The sequence below is a fragment of the Myotis yumanensis genome, unplaced genomic scaffold, assembly GCF_028538775.1.
Source record: "Myotis yumanensis isolate MYYU_CA2020_CCGP unplaced genomic scaffold, mMyoYum1.0.hap1 SCAF_16, whole genome shotgun sequence".
Classification (NCBI taxonomy): domain Eukaryota; kingdom Metazoa; phylum Chordata; class Mammalia; order Chiroptera; family Vespertilionidae; genus Myotis; species Myotis yumanensis.
Window position 1 is genome coordinate 37,176,096 of NW_027223767.1, and position 13,699 is coordinate 37,189,794.

The window sequence follows — 13,699 nt, forward strand, 5'->3', positions numbered from 1 at the left end:
ATCAGACGAAGTATAAAACTTTGTATCTTTTACGAGTTAAAAGCATAGACTTACTGAGGGGACACCAGTTACCTGGGTGACGGCCCTGAACAAGGACATGCCTTCCCATCGGCCCAAGTCTTCCTCTGGGTCCTCCAGGGGTGGGTCTGGCTTCCCCGTGTGGATCTGGCCTCCTTCTGGGGAGGTTATTGATCCGGGTCTTTGTCCCACGGCTTCAAGTATCTTCAGGCCACGTGGTTGGGTGTTACAGGTAGAGTTTTTCATTTTCCCAGGATGTTGCTCTTTTATCACTGTCCAGTATCTCTCCTTATTCCGAACACGCTTTTGTCTTAAATACTGTTTTATTTCCAATATTAAGAGAGCCAAAGCTTTCTCTCTTTTTTGCTGCAGGAAGCTTTATGGTTTCCATTTGGTCCAAGGCCGGGGAGAGGGCTCCCAGGAGGTTAAAAGGCTGCCTCGTGGTTGCAGAGAGAGGCTCAGGCAGAAGCCAGACACCAGGGGGAAACCGAGGGGCCCCTCAAAGGCCTCTGGGCTCCAGAGGCTCCTAGTTGTGCTTGAGGGGGAGCCTTTGGAAGAGATACTTGCCCGCGAAGCACGCAGCCTGGGGGCGGACCAGCCTGTGGAGGTGAGTCGTCAGGGGGTCGCCCATCTTCTTGATGCGTTTCACCTGCTCACCCAGGTCCTGGCTCTCCAGGAAGTCACAGAGCTGCGGGTCTGCGTGGGCAGAGCCTGCAGGTGCAAAGGGGCCTGGCTCAGGTTCTTCTCCAGGACCGCGCGGCTTCCCTGGCGCCCTGAGTTTTACCCGCTCGCCTGGGGGAGGCTTCTGAGTGTCCTGGGAGAGAATGCGGCCACACGCTGGCTTTGCATCTTCGAGATGCTCAGCGCCCTCCAGCTTCTCCTCCGCCGACTCTCGGAAGAAGAGGCCCAAGCCCTCCAATTCGAGGTGGAAAGAGAAGCCCTGAGAGAGGTAGGGGTAGGAGGCCTGCAGGTGCCGGGTGACCAGGCCGTTGATGGGGCCTCCACCGCAGTGGAATAATTCGGGTGAATTTGGGAGCTCATGTTGCTCGGCAATAAGGAGTTAAGCTCAAAAAATGGTGTTAGCCAGTCTTGGAGGCCGAGGACGGCTGAGAGGGTTCTGAAGGAGACACCTGGAGAAGAGGTTGGGGTGTGGTTGGAGGCGGGAAAAGGGGCATCCTGCCCGGCCAGCGTGGCTCTGTGGTTGAGCATCAACCTATTAACCAGGAGGTCACAGTTCGATTCCCAGTCGGGGCACATGCCCAGGTTGCAGGCTCGGATTCCCAGTGTGGGGCGTGCAGGAGGCAGCCCATCAATGACCCTCTCTCATCATTGATGTTTCTATCTCTCTCCCTCTCCCTTCCTCTCTGAAATAAAAAAAAAAAAAATTTTTTTTAAAGAAACAGGGACATCCCTGGATCTGTTCTGTCTCAAATCCTGGGGGCCATACAAACTAACTCAAAATCCCTATATTCGTCAGGAAAATCAATGTGGCGATTCACTGGACAGTGTTAAATTTCATGGTTCAAGTCAAAGTTATATTTGCTCCATTCGCTTTAAAATACATTCATTTTCTACCAAATGAGTGTTAGTGCTTGAGAGCAAAGCACTAACAAATCAGCAGTCTAAAGGAATACCTTTAGAAGTATACGAAGGCATCACAGATGTATGTTCTACCAAGGACTCAAAGAGCAACCTGAAATCAGGTGATTTCACCCAGCAAATTATCTTGGCAAAATCCTGAAAAGAACAGCACAAGTTTGTGCACACAGGACTATTTGTCTAGGATTCAGTCAAGCTCAACAGAGGTGGAGAGTGGGAGGCCGTAACTGACTTCACTTCCATGACGAGTCAAATGATCTCTAGACCAGCTGTTGCTGTGCAAGGAATTATCTTAGACCTCGGAGTTACTCTGAATCCTTGGGTTGTGTTGTAATAATACAAGAGTAGGTTTGCTTTGCAAAAGAGAGAGGGCAAGGTGAAAAGGAGAAGGCATCTGTTATTCCTAGCGAGTTAAGCCTTCTAAAAATATTTCTCTTTTAGTGATCCCTTTTTATTTCCACCCTACTCTGGAAAGAGGACTTTCTAAACCAGTGGTTCCCAACCTTTTTTTGGCCGTGCCCCACCTAAGCATCTCTAAAATCCTGATGTTGCCCCCCTCCCCCGCCCCGTGACATATAATTCTTATTATTCAAAAAGTGGACTCCTGTTCACATGGAGGAAGCCTAAAAGGCCATTAACTTGGTCTAAACAAGCTTCCAAAGAGCATGGCATCCATGAAAGAGAAAAAATAAAAAAAATGAAAGGACAGTTGAAGTACCGAGGAAGAAATCACTAAGAAATGGAGGCCGGGGGGAGGTCAGTGGGGAAAAAAATAAAAGAGACATATGTACTACTATTTGTAATACCTTAAACAATAAAATTTAAAAAAAATTTTTTTTAAATTTTAAAAATTAAAAATAATATGAAGTGATATGAAAAAATAGCAAATAAAGTTTCAAAACATATAGTAGAGACCTGGAATGCATAAATATGTCACAATATATATTCTAAACTGTATATGAGGCCCCTAGAACCAGAAGAAATGCAAAAAAATTCACTGCTAATAACTCATTCTCGAATTGCCCCCCTTAAAAATGAAATTGCCCCCCTGTGGGGCGTGTGCCCCACGTTGGGAACCGCTGTTCTAAACTCACTTATTCCCTCCCCGTGTTTGCAAAGTGGTGATGCCTGAACCACCGAGGTAGAGACTTTGTTTTGCAGTCAGGTTTGGGAGACAAGAGGTTGTGGGGAATAGAGGAGGAGAGAGTCTAATTGTTCTTGCCAAGGCAGGAGAGCTACACTTCATTCATTTAAATATATATATAGTATTCATTCCATCGGTTCTAAGGAAACACACTTTCAGCTCCTCGATCAAGTCCTACGGTGCCCATCATGTTTAGGGTTTCAGTGAACAGTTGATTGATCAAAAGGAAAGAAAGGATTCTCTCAGGAGCCAGCCAATTTTGCAATCAATTTCACATTAGTCAGATTGATGTCGGGACCAGGCAGAGAGGACCCACGGGGTTTTTTAAATGCCTGCGTGATTACGGAGTCTTGGAAGCCTAATGGCTTTCCGGGGGATTGTTTTATGGAAATCTCTGGGCTGAAGTCTGTTATCGCGTCAGGGGGCTCCCGCACTGGATGACAAGGAGATTCTCATTCCTCCTCCTCCTCCTCCTTTTCTTTCTTCTCCTTTCAAATAAGCTTTCTCTTTTCCTCTGAATATTCTAGAAATACTAGTAAGTCGTGTTCATTCTAGAAGGGAGCAACATGGTTCAGAGCTGTCCTTGCTCCAGAACCAACCTTGATTTTGAAATCTGGTTCCATTGCTGACTGGCTGTTACCTTGCAAAGCTCACTCATCAGCACACCTCAGTCACCTAGAGCAGGGGTCCTCAAACTTTTTAAACAGGGGGCCAGTTCACTGTCTCTCAGACCGCTGGAGGGCCGGACTATAGTTTAAAAAAAAAAAAACTATGAACAAATTCCTATGCACACTGCACATGTCTTATTTTGAAGTAAAAAAACAAAACGGGAACAAATAAAATATTTGTATTTGCATGTGGCCCGCGGGCCGTAGTTTGAGGACCCCTGCACCGGAGTGTTAGGGGCCCTACTCATGCTGGTTACCGCCCAGGGCGGATCCTGTGCGGCTTCCATCAGACAGCCCCACTTGCACATTGGTGCCAGGCTCAAAATATCATTTTATTAATAAGAATCAGAAAAAATATATGCAACTAAAGCTACCTATAGTTTGACTGCTGGGAAATAAACTTTGCCTTCAGGTACATTTTCCCACTCTGGAGTTTTCAAACGAAGGCTACCAAATTAGTTAATCAAATGTAGTTAGCCAGACACCATGCCACATAGTGAGAGGCATATAGCTATAGTTTAAGCCAACATTTTATGACGTTCTTCTGGCTCACACTCTTTCTAGTATTTACTTATTCATCATGGACTCATTCAAAGATTCTTTTTACACCTTTTCTGTGCCAGACACTGTCCTAGGTATTGGAGGCACAGCAGTGAGCAAAACACAGACCTTGCTCTCATGAAGCTTACGTGTGTGTGCGCACGCGCACCTGCAAAAGAGAGAGAGAGAGAGAGAGCAAGCAAACTAGTAAAATAAACATCATATGTCATGGTGACAAACATGGGGCACGCGGGAGCATGGTGGGTACTCTTGGAGGCGGGTGGAAGGTTGAAATTTGAAAGAAGACGGTCAGTGTTTCACGTAAAGAGAATAGCCAGCCCTGAGCTACCCGGCCAGGGTTCTGGGGAATAGAATGGAGATGTTTTGGAGGGCACTATTCTGCTGACTACAGCTTGTGAGGTCTGACAATCCAGAGCCTATATATTATGTATGACTCTCCCCCAACATGCAGCAGGAACCTGTTACATAGCAGCCACTTTTAATCCTAGGAATTCCAGGATGCAGAGCTCTGCATACGATGGGAGATCTGTCTAGAACAGCGGTTCTCAACCTGTGGGTCGCGACCCCTTTGGGGGTCAAACGACCCTTTCACAGGGGTCGCCTAAATACATCCTGCATATCAGATATTTACATGACAACTCATAACAGTAGCCAAATTACAAAATTATGAAGTAGCAACGAAAATAATTTTATGGTTGGGGGCCACCACAACATGAGGAACTGTATTAAAGGGTCGTGGCATTAGGAAGGTTGAGAACCACTGCTCTAGAAGGAGCTCAGACTGCCGGGTCAGCAAAGGACAGCCCACCAGCTATTTTTGTACAGCTCGCATGGTGAGAATGACTTTTACATTGTTTTAAGTGGTTGAAAAACCCAAAGGAATAATATTCTGTAACACATGAAAATCATAGGAGGTTCCATTTTGTGTCCACACACAGTCTTATTGGAACACAGTCACGCTTATTCATTTATGCGGCACGCATGCTACCTTGGTGGAGTTGGTGTTTGTAATAGAGACCAGGTGGCTGCAAAATCTAGTAAAATAATTACTTTACAGGAGAAACTTGCTGATCCTTGCTCTGGACTCACCACGGCCAGTCGAGCTGTTGTGATAGGGGAAACGCTGTCTATCTGAGCTGTCCGATATGGAAGGCACGAGCCACATGTGGCACTTGAAGTGAAGCCAGAGCCCCTGAGAAACTGACTCACGTTCTATGCAATTAGCATTGGTTTCAATTTAAAGGGCCCCCTGTGACGGGTGGCTCCTGCATGGGGCAGCTCAGTGCTGGGAGAGGACGTGAGGATTATGAAGATGCTGATGAAGTGAAATGATGGTGAGATGATCATTTCACCACGTGCCAGGAACCATGCTGAGACCAAGGATGATGCTCCTTTTTAAAAAATGTGTTTTTGTTACATGGATGTAGTCGTCTACTGATTGGTACTAGGTTGTTGCAATTGGGAGCTTTTATATCCCCAACTTTTCTGCTTCACTTTGTTTTATTTTTTTAAATTATATTTTCATTGATTTCAGGGAGGAAGGGAGAGGGAGAGAGAGAAATTTCCACTGAGAGAGAAATTTCAGTGATGAGAGAGAATCATCAATCAGCTGCCTCCTGCACACCCCCTACTGGGGATCGAGCCCGAAACCCGGGCATGTGCCCTGATGGGGAATCAAACCGTGACCTTCTGGTTCATAGGTCAATGCCCAACCACTGAGCTACACCAGCCAGGCAAGGATGACCCTCTTACAATTCCCACCTTTCAGACGAGAAAACTGAAGCTTAGATGAAGTGACTCACCAAAGGTTACGCAGCCAGTGCATGGCAAAGGTGGGAGCCAGGGAGACTGACCCCAGAGCTGCCACTGCCAACCATGAGGCTATCCCACCGCAATAAGATGACACATAGACACGGTGAATTATGACATACGTCTGAATGCGCTGGGCGCTATGAAAGAAGTGAAAACGAGGCAGGGAAACGGATGGGGGAAGGACATCGATCAGGGAGGAGACAGACATCGTCATGGGTGCCGGACTTTGACATGGGGCCAGATTTTGATGGATAGCTATCTGCTTGTGAGCGAGGAGGACCCATGTCCTAGACAAAGGTGTGGTGTTGGGAAGGTGGAGGGGGTGTGAAGGGATTGGAGAGCAGCCCAGTTTGAAAACCCAGGTGAGCTTCACTAGCCAAGGGCTACCAACGTTCTCTTGTCCAATGAGTGCCCTTCCTCTTTTTCATCAACAACAACAGGTCAATGTCCGGGCCTCCCTTCTCACTGGGACCGGAAGCTTAGCGGCAAACTGGAGCTTAACCATGGCAACTGTAGGAGAACTTGACAGTTGAACACTGTCAAGAGAGGATGACTGCCCTGTTTCAATATCCTCCCCTCTCCCCCCGCCACCCAAGCCTGATTTCTATGCTTACTTAGGTTTCTTCTGATCTTAATGTTTATTCTTATTCACGATTGAATACAGTTTTATTCTAGGCCCATGCGTTGTAATGCTCCTTCGGTCCTTTGGTGTCTGGGTGTAAGTAACCGGTTGGAGTTGGGCGAGGATCTAGGGTGGAGAAGATAAGCCCGGAAAGGTAAGAGGCCAGTCTGAAAAGATAAGCCGCTGTCTGGCACCGGGCAGGGAGGCTCAAGCAGGCCGGTGCCACGTCTGCCCTGAAGGTGCAGCCTGAGCCAGCCGGCTGCCCTCCCTGTGCCCCTTTCTCCGGAAGCCTCGGCCGGGATCCTGGCAGCTCCCCACTCAGTTCTTGGAAACCTGGCGATGACCCCACTTCCATCCCCTGCTTGCTTCCGGGACTGGCTCTGATGTCTGTTGGTGTCAGCTCCGAGCGTTAACCCCAAACGCCCTTGGTTTCAATCTTGTCGTTGGCATCGGAGAACACACTGGCATCCTCTAATCTTCCCGAAGCGCACTCGATCGGGTCGCTGCCTCCTGGGAGAGTTCCGCTTGTTCTCAGATGAAAGCCCAAGTTCGTTCGCTTGGCTCAAGGTCCCAGATCTACCTTTAGGCCAGTTATTGAACTTCTCTATGCCTCAGGCTCCTCATCTGTAAAATGGGAATGACAATCGTACCTGCCTCAGAAGGTTCTGGTGAGGGAACACATGTAAAAGTGAGGTAACACGGAACACATGAGAACAGTCCCCGACGCACAGCAAGTACCCTACACGTGTGTTAGCCTTATCGTTACGAACTCTTCAGACTCATCTGTTGCCAGTTCCGCTCACAGATTCTGGTTCCACGCGTCCTGAATTGCTTGCAGTCTCCCAAATTCCCTGCCTGCAGCCTGGTGCCTCTTACCGCTGGGTGTTTTGCCTAAGTTTCCTTTCTCTGAAAAGCGTCCATCTTCCCCTCCCACCCCCAGCTCTTCCTCATTCTTATCTCAGCCAAGATGCCACCTCCTCTGGGAAGCCACCCCTGACTACTCGTCACTCTCCCTCCCCCATGTGTGTTTTCCTGTGTCCCCCTGGAGACAGAGACTGTGTGTGGCTCACTCTTGTCGGAGCTATAACAGTTCCTGGTGGGGTCGGTACACATGAAACTGTGACTGAATGAGAGGATGACTGCCCTGGACCGCTCAAAGCACCTTGGAGATGAAAGTGTGTGCGTTAGAATGATGCAAATCTGACATAAGGTGGCATCATCAAGCTCCAACCACATAATTTCAAAGCCAGAGAGACTCTTAAGCTGTTTCTACTATTTTCCACTTGGTGGCACCACTCCAGCTGGTAGCCACCAGCCTGTCTCAGGATCCGTCTCAGGAATGTATGCTTTGCCTAAAGTGCTAACATCTTATATCCCTGACTAGGGCCGAAGAATTGGTGGACAGTAGGAAAATAGGGAGGAGCAGGAAAATCTAGTTGTATCAAGGAGATGTGAGGATAAGAAGGGTCTGTGGGAACCTGGGGTCATGGCCAGGAGGTTAGCTGAGAATCCAGAATGCCAAACTCAATCCAGAGGGCAGGGGCGCCATGGAGGCAGGAGAGGGAGGAAGAAGAGGGAAATAAGTAGATAAGACCAATTCAGCAACCACGGATGAGAAAACATTCAGAAAAGGGGCACCGAATTCCATCCTGGGATCCAAATGTAGGAGCAGGCAGGGCTGGTCAGCGAGCCAGGATTCCGTCCAGAAGGGCCAGCCAATGCTGCTTATTACGGCTCACCAATAACCAACGTGAAGACCATCACATATAGAATGTGTATTTCAAAGTGGAAAAGGTATCAGGGTTTCTCAGTGCAGGTGTTGGGACATTTTTTTATGCTTTTCTTCAAGTTACAGAGAATTTCTCTTTTAATCCTCATCCAAGGATATTTTTCCATTGATTTTTAGAGAGAATGGAAGAAAGAGGAAAAAACAAAGAGAAATATTGATATGAGAGAAACATCGATTGGTTGCCTCCTGCACATGTCCCAACCAGGATCCGGGCTGGGGAGGAGCCTGTAACTAAGGTACGTGCCCTTGACCGGAATTAAACCTGGGACCCTTTGGTCCACAGGCTGATGCTCTATCCACTGAGGCAAACTGGCCAGGGCCAGAGAAGTTTTTTTTAATCTTTATTGTTGAAAATATTACATATGTCTTCATTGTTGTTGTTTGTTTTGCCCACTGACCCCTTCTAGCCCCACCCCTGCCCCCGCCCTCCAGAGAATTTTTTGTGTTGGTCCTCCACACAAAATAGATGGCCACTGAGCTGCGGAGTGAAGAGCGGCCAGTGAGCTGTAAAATGGGCTCACCTGCTCGGGGCTGCCACCTTCAGGTGAGCACGGGTCCGAGTTGGCCAAAGTGCGGCCAGCCTGGGCTCTCCATGCAGTTGTGACTATTGACTGGGAGGCCATGGTCATTCTCAGGGTCTTCCCTTCTTGGATGACGTGAAGACTGCACATGAACGAATAGGCCGTTTCCTAATTATCCACACAGGAGCCTGGAGACTTTTATACTGTTATTGTCCAGGACAGGATGCGGGACTTCTGTCAGTCAGAGCTCTGCAGGGAAGCAAAGACACAGACCCTAGGTGACCTGCGTAGAAAAGGACTCTGTTGAATGCATATTGGGTGACACACAGAACTTCTGGGAAGGCATGAGAAGAAGCTTGGAAAATGTGCCAGTTGGGGACAACACTCAAAATCACACTGTGGCCCAGCTGGTTTGGCTCAGTGGATAGAGAGTCAGCCTGTGGACTGAAGGGTCCCAGGTTTGATTCTGGTCAGGGGCAAATGCTCGGGTTGCGGGCTCGATCCCCAGTAGGGGGCGTGTAGGAGGCAGCCGATCAATGATTCTCTCTCATCATTGATGTTTATCTCTCTCTCCCTTCCTCTCTGAAATCAATAAAAATATATATTTTTTTAAAAATCACACTGTGGCCGAAACCGGTTTGGCTCAGTGGATAGAGCGTCGGCCTGCGGACTGAAAGGTCCCAGGTTCGATTCCGGTCAAGGGCATGTACCTGGGTTGTGGGCACATCCCCGGTGGGAGATGTGCAGGAGGCAGCTGGTCGATGTTTCTCTCTCATCGATGTTTCTAACTCTCTATCTCTCTCCCTTCCTCTCTGTAAAAAAATCAATAAAATATATTTAAAAAAAAAATAAATAAATAAAAAAATCACACTGTGGTGTGGCTGGGTAAGGACACGATTCAGGATCTGCCCTGTGAGATGTGAGTGGACAAGCAGTTAGTGACAATGCAGTCTTGACGGTCCCTATATTTTCCCGGTGCCTTTTGATCCAAGTTTCAAGTGAACATGAAGCTGCGTGACAGCTTCCTGATTATTTAGTCTGGTCCATGCAAACGTGGAGAAACAGCTATGAGCATAGGTCCCCCCTGATGGCCGATCAGAAGTGCCACCTTGGTGGCCAGTCTCCCATCTGTGCTGTGAATTGCCCTGACCCTTTTGCACCACGTTCTTGCTGGTCCCGAGGCTGTGAGCTTTTGAGGATGGGCCATGGTTCTTCATCTCTGCATCCCTGACACCTAGAGCCTGCTGTGTAGAGGCTCAGGAAACATTTTTAAAGGCTTCTGAACCTGGTGTCTATGGGTGGATGGGCTTTGAGATCTGTGAACACCCTAAAATAGGATGACAAATGTCATATATATGGGGGGGGAGGAGAGAGAGAGAGAAAGAGAGAGAGAGAGAGAAAAAGAGAGAGAGAGAGAGAGAGAGAGAGAGAGAGAGAGATTGAGATTTCCTGGAATAGGTATAGATATGTAGTCAGTTAAATGCTATGCTAACAGAGGTACATGAATAAGATTTGTTGACTTTATCAATTTGACCCTAGTCAACACACTCAAAAGGTCTCTGTGGGTGACAGAACAATCACTATTTTTTTTTTTTAATGCCCTGACCGGGAATCGAACCGTGACCTCTTTGTTCATAAATCAATGCTCAAACAATGAGCCAGGCCAGCTGGGCCCAATCACTATTTTTTAAAGCCTTAGCATTCGTTGGAAATAGTATAGGTATAGAAAAGGGATATTCAGAAAGAACCTTCAGAAGAGTTTCATACCAATATTTGGGCTGGGCTTGATTCATGCTTGTGGTGAGTAATTTTACATATCAGCATGGCTAGGCCATGGTCCCCAGTTTTGGGTCAGACACAAGTCTAGATGTTGTTGAGAAGGTATTTTTCAGATGTAATTGGCCTTTAACCAGTAGACTTTGGGTAAAGCAGATCACCTTCCATCTTGTGGATGGGCCTCACCCAATCAGTTGAAGGCCTTAAGAAAGAAGATGGAGGTTCCCCGAGGAAAAAGTTCTATCTCCAGACTTCGTTCGAACTCAAGGTGGCAACATCAACTCTTCCCTGGGTTTCTAGCTTGCTGGTGTGCCCTTCAGACTTCAGCCTCGCCAGGGTTCCCAGTCACATGAACCAATTCCTTAAAATATATCCTTTCTCTTTCTTTATACATTCCATGGGTGATGTTTCTCTGGAAAACCTGAGAGTACTCTCTTGTTGAACATTGTGGATTTACATATGCTTTTTTGGATGAAGACATGTTTTGGCTTAAGATATTTTTTACTTGGAAATCTCTTTAGATTGCCACTCTTCTGGTTTTGTGGTTGATATTTTCAGTTATGCTCAAGATAAGTACCCATTCTCTGGTTAGATAAGCTTCTGCCAGGGAGAAAAGTAGGAAGACTTTTGGCATCTGCATGCTCGCTGGAACTGAGTTAAGTTTGAAAACCAAACCTTGGGTTCCACGGGAAGCATAAATCCTCAGCGCCACTGCACACCACACATAGGTGTGGATCGTCTGAAAAGCTCCCTTTGGAAATCTCAAATCTGTGGGCCTGTCCTCAGCCAAGGGAAGCTTTAAGCATAAGAAACACTAAGAAATGGGCCACCAGAGTATTCTCTCTTTTTGTGATTTGGTTCTTAGTTCTACTTCTCCCTACTAAATGCACTGCTGATATTTGGTTTTCAAATTGTTTGCTATTGTTTCACAAACATTGTAACAGCAACTGAGGAAGTTTGCTTTAAAGAGAAATTTTTACTTACCACCCCACTACCCTAGAAGCTTACTTTGTTGAGTGTTCCAAGGACACAGGCCAAAGGACAGGCCGTCAGACCTTGGAATCAAGGGCAGAGGGCCTCTTGAGAAGGGGAGACCACAGACATGACCGTGGAGCAATGATCATTTCTGAAGTGTAGCTTAAAGTTGTTATTCTCGCCGAAACCGGTTTGGCTCAGTGGATAGAGCGTCGGCCTGCGGACTGAAGGGTCCCAGGTTCGATTCCGGTCAAGGGCATGTACCTGGGTTGCGGGCACATCCCCAGTAGGAGGTGTGCAGGAGGCAGCTAATCGATGTTTCTCTCTCATCGATGTTTCTAACTCTCTGTCTCTCTCCCTTCCTCTCTGTAAAAAATCAATAAAATATATTTTTTTAAAAAAAGTTGTTATTCTCACAACGTCACAGGGGCACCGAAGGAGCATTCACATCACTGGGAAGCCACCGAGGCTGCATGGTTTTCCAGAACAGCTGTCTCCCTCAACTCTTCCCCAGGCTCAACTCGCCACTGCCCAATTCCCGTTTTGTCTTGTAAAGCCCCAGCAGAGGAGGCTTTGGCAGCTAGAACAAGGTTGAGCACGACTGACACAGGAAGTGGCCGGTGGCTGGACTGAGTGCAGCTGAAAGGGACACGCACACCAGGGCCTTAGCAAGGAAGCAGCTGCCACTCAAAGCACTCAGTCCCATGTCCTCCGTGGTGTTTCCTTATTCTAAGTGTTTTGATGATCATAGGAAGGTAACACTGATGGTGGGGGACACAGTACAGCTCTTACAGTTTAGGTCATTCTTTAGCAAGGGGAGGAAATGTGGGAGGCAAACTAACATTTATGTATGTGCCCACCCTGTGCTGGGCACTTTATTTATACACTAGAGGCCCGGTGCACGAAATTCGTGCAAGGGGCTCGGCCCTTGAAGCCCCGGCTTCATCCGGAAGGACATCCGGAAGGTCATTCGGCTGTCCAGTCTAATGAGCATGTTACACTTTTATTATTATAGATGCATGCTGTGAAGGAAAGTGATTAAGACCACTGCCTGTGCAGCCTTTTGCACGCACATCACTTAACTCTCCCACACCCCCTGTTCCTTCTGTAACAATAACAGTAATAAAAATACCTACGTCAGAGAGTGATTATGAGGATTACATTAATTGTTATGTGTAAAGCACTTCGAACGGTGCCAGGAACACGGTAAGTGCTATGTCTGTGTTTGCCATTATTTTCTTTACCAGGCCGTTTTAACACAGCCCTCCATATCCTTTTATAATTGAGGAAACTGAGGCTCATGGAGATTAAGTCAGTTGCTGGAGATGGCAGAGCCTGAAACCCAACTCAGATTAATCTGACTGAACTGTTTTCTTCTCGGAACAGGACCGGGCCTGCTCAATGCTATCGAATTCCCTGTCCTGCTTGCCAGCTCAGGGTTCAGTTTATTAGCGCTTCTTTGTACTGACAAGGGTGAAATCCTATATGACTCCGGTTCTGTCTTTAATCCCCCATGCCACCCATCCCTGGCAAAAGGCCAAGGGTCAACATGTAGGGGTACCGAGCTGGGGGAGGAGAAACTTGCCTCTTTCGTGTCCCCCCTGTAGGCATAATCGGTTTTTCTGATGTTGCCTGTGCTTCCTCTCTCAGAAAGCAGGGGGATAACCATACCTAACTAGAATGTTCTAATGAGCAGGACTCTTATTATAGCCCGGAGGAGTGAGGGGAGCAGTTGGCCTCCTACATCAGTGCTGCCCCACGGAAATAGAACAGCAGCAATATACGTAATTAAAAATTGTCTAATAGCTACATTTAAAAAGCCAAAAAAAGGTGAAATTAATTTTAATCACATTTAATGTAATCTATCCAACTATTATCATTTCAAACTGGAATCAATATAAAAATTATTAGTGAGATAGTTTATGTATTCAATCTTACTTTATTTTTAAAATCTATATTTTTATTGATTTCAGAGAGGGGGGGAGAGAAATAGAAACATCAATGATGAGAGAGAATCATTGACCGGCTGCCTCCTACTCGCCCCACACTGGGGATCCAGCCCACAACCTGGGCATGTGCCCTGACCGGGAATCCAACCGTGACCTCCTGGTTCATAGGTCCGTGCTCAACCATGGAGCCACTTGGGCAGGCAGGGCTATGAATTCCGTTTTAAATCCATTGTGTTTACACCTACAGCCCTGGAGGCATATACCA

General features: G+C 47.2%; 1 pseudogene; it reads right to left on the reverse strand.

Moving 5' to 3' along the window:
• Nucleotides 1-544: 544 nt before the first annotated feature.
• LOC138995013 (ferritin light chain pseudogene) lies at nt 545-5,155 on the reverse strand (annotated as a pseudogene).
• Between the last annotated feature and the right edge of the window lie 8,544 nt (nt 5,156-13,699).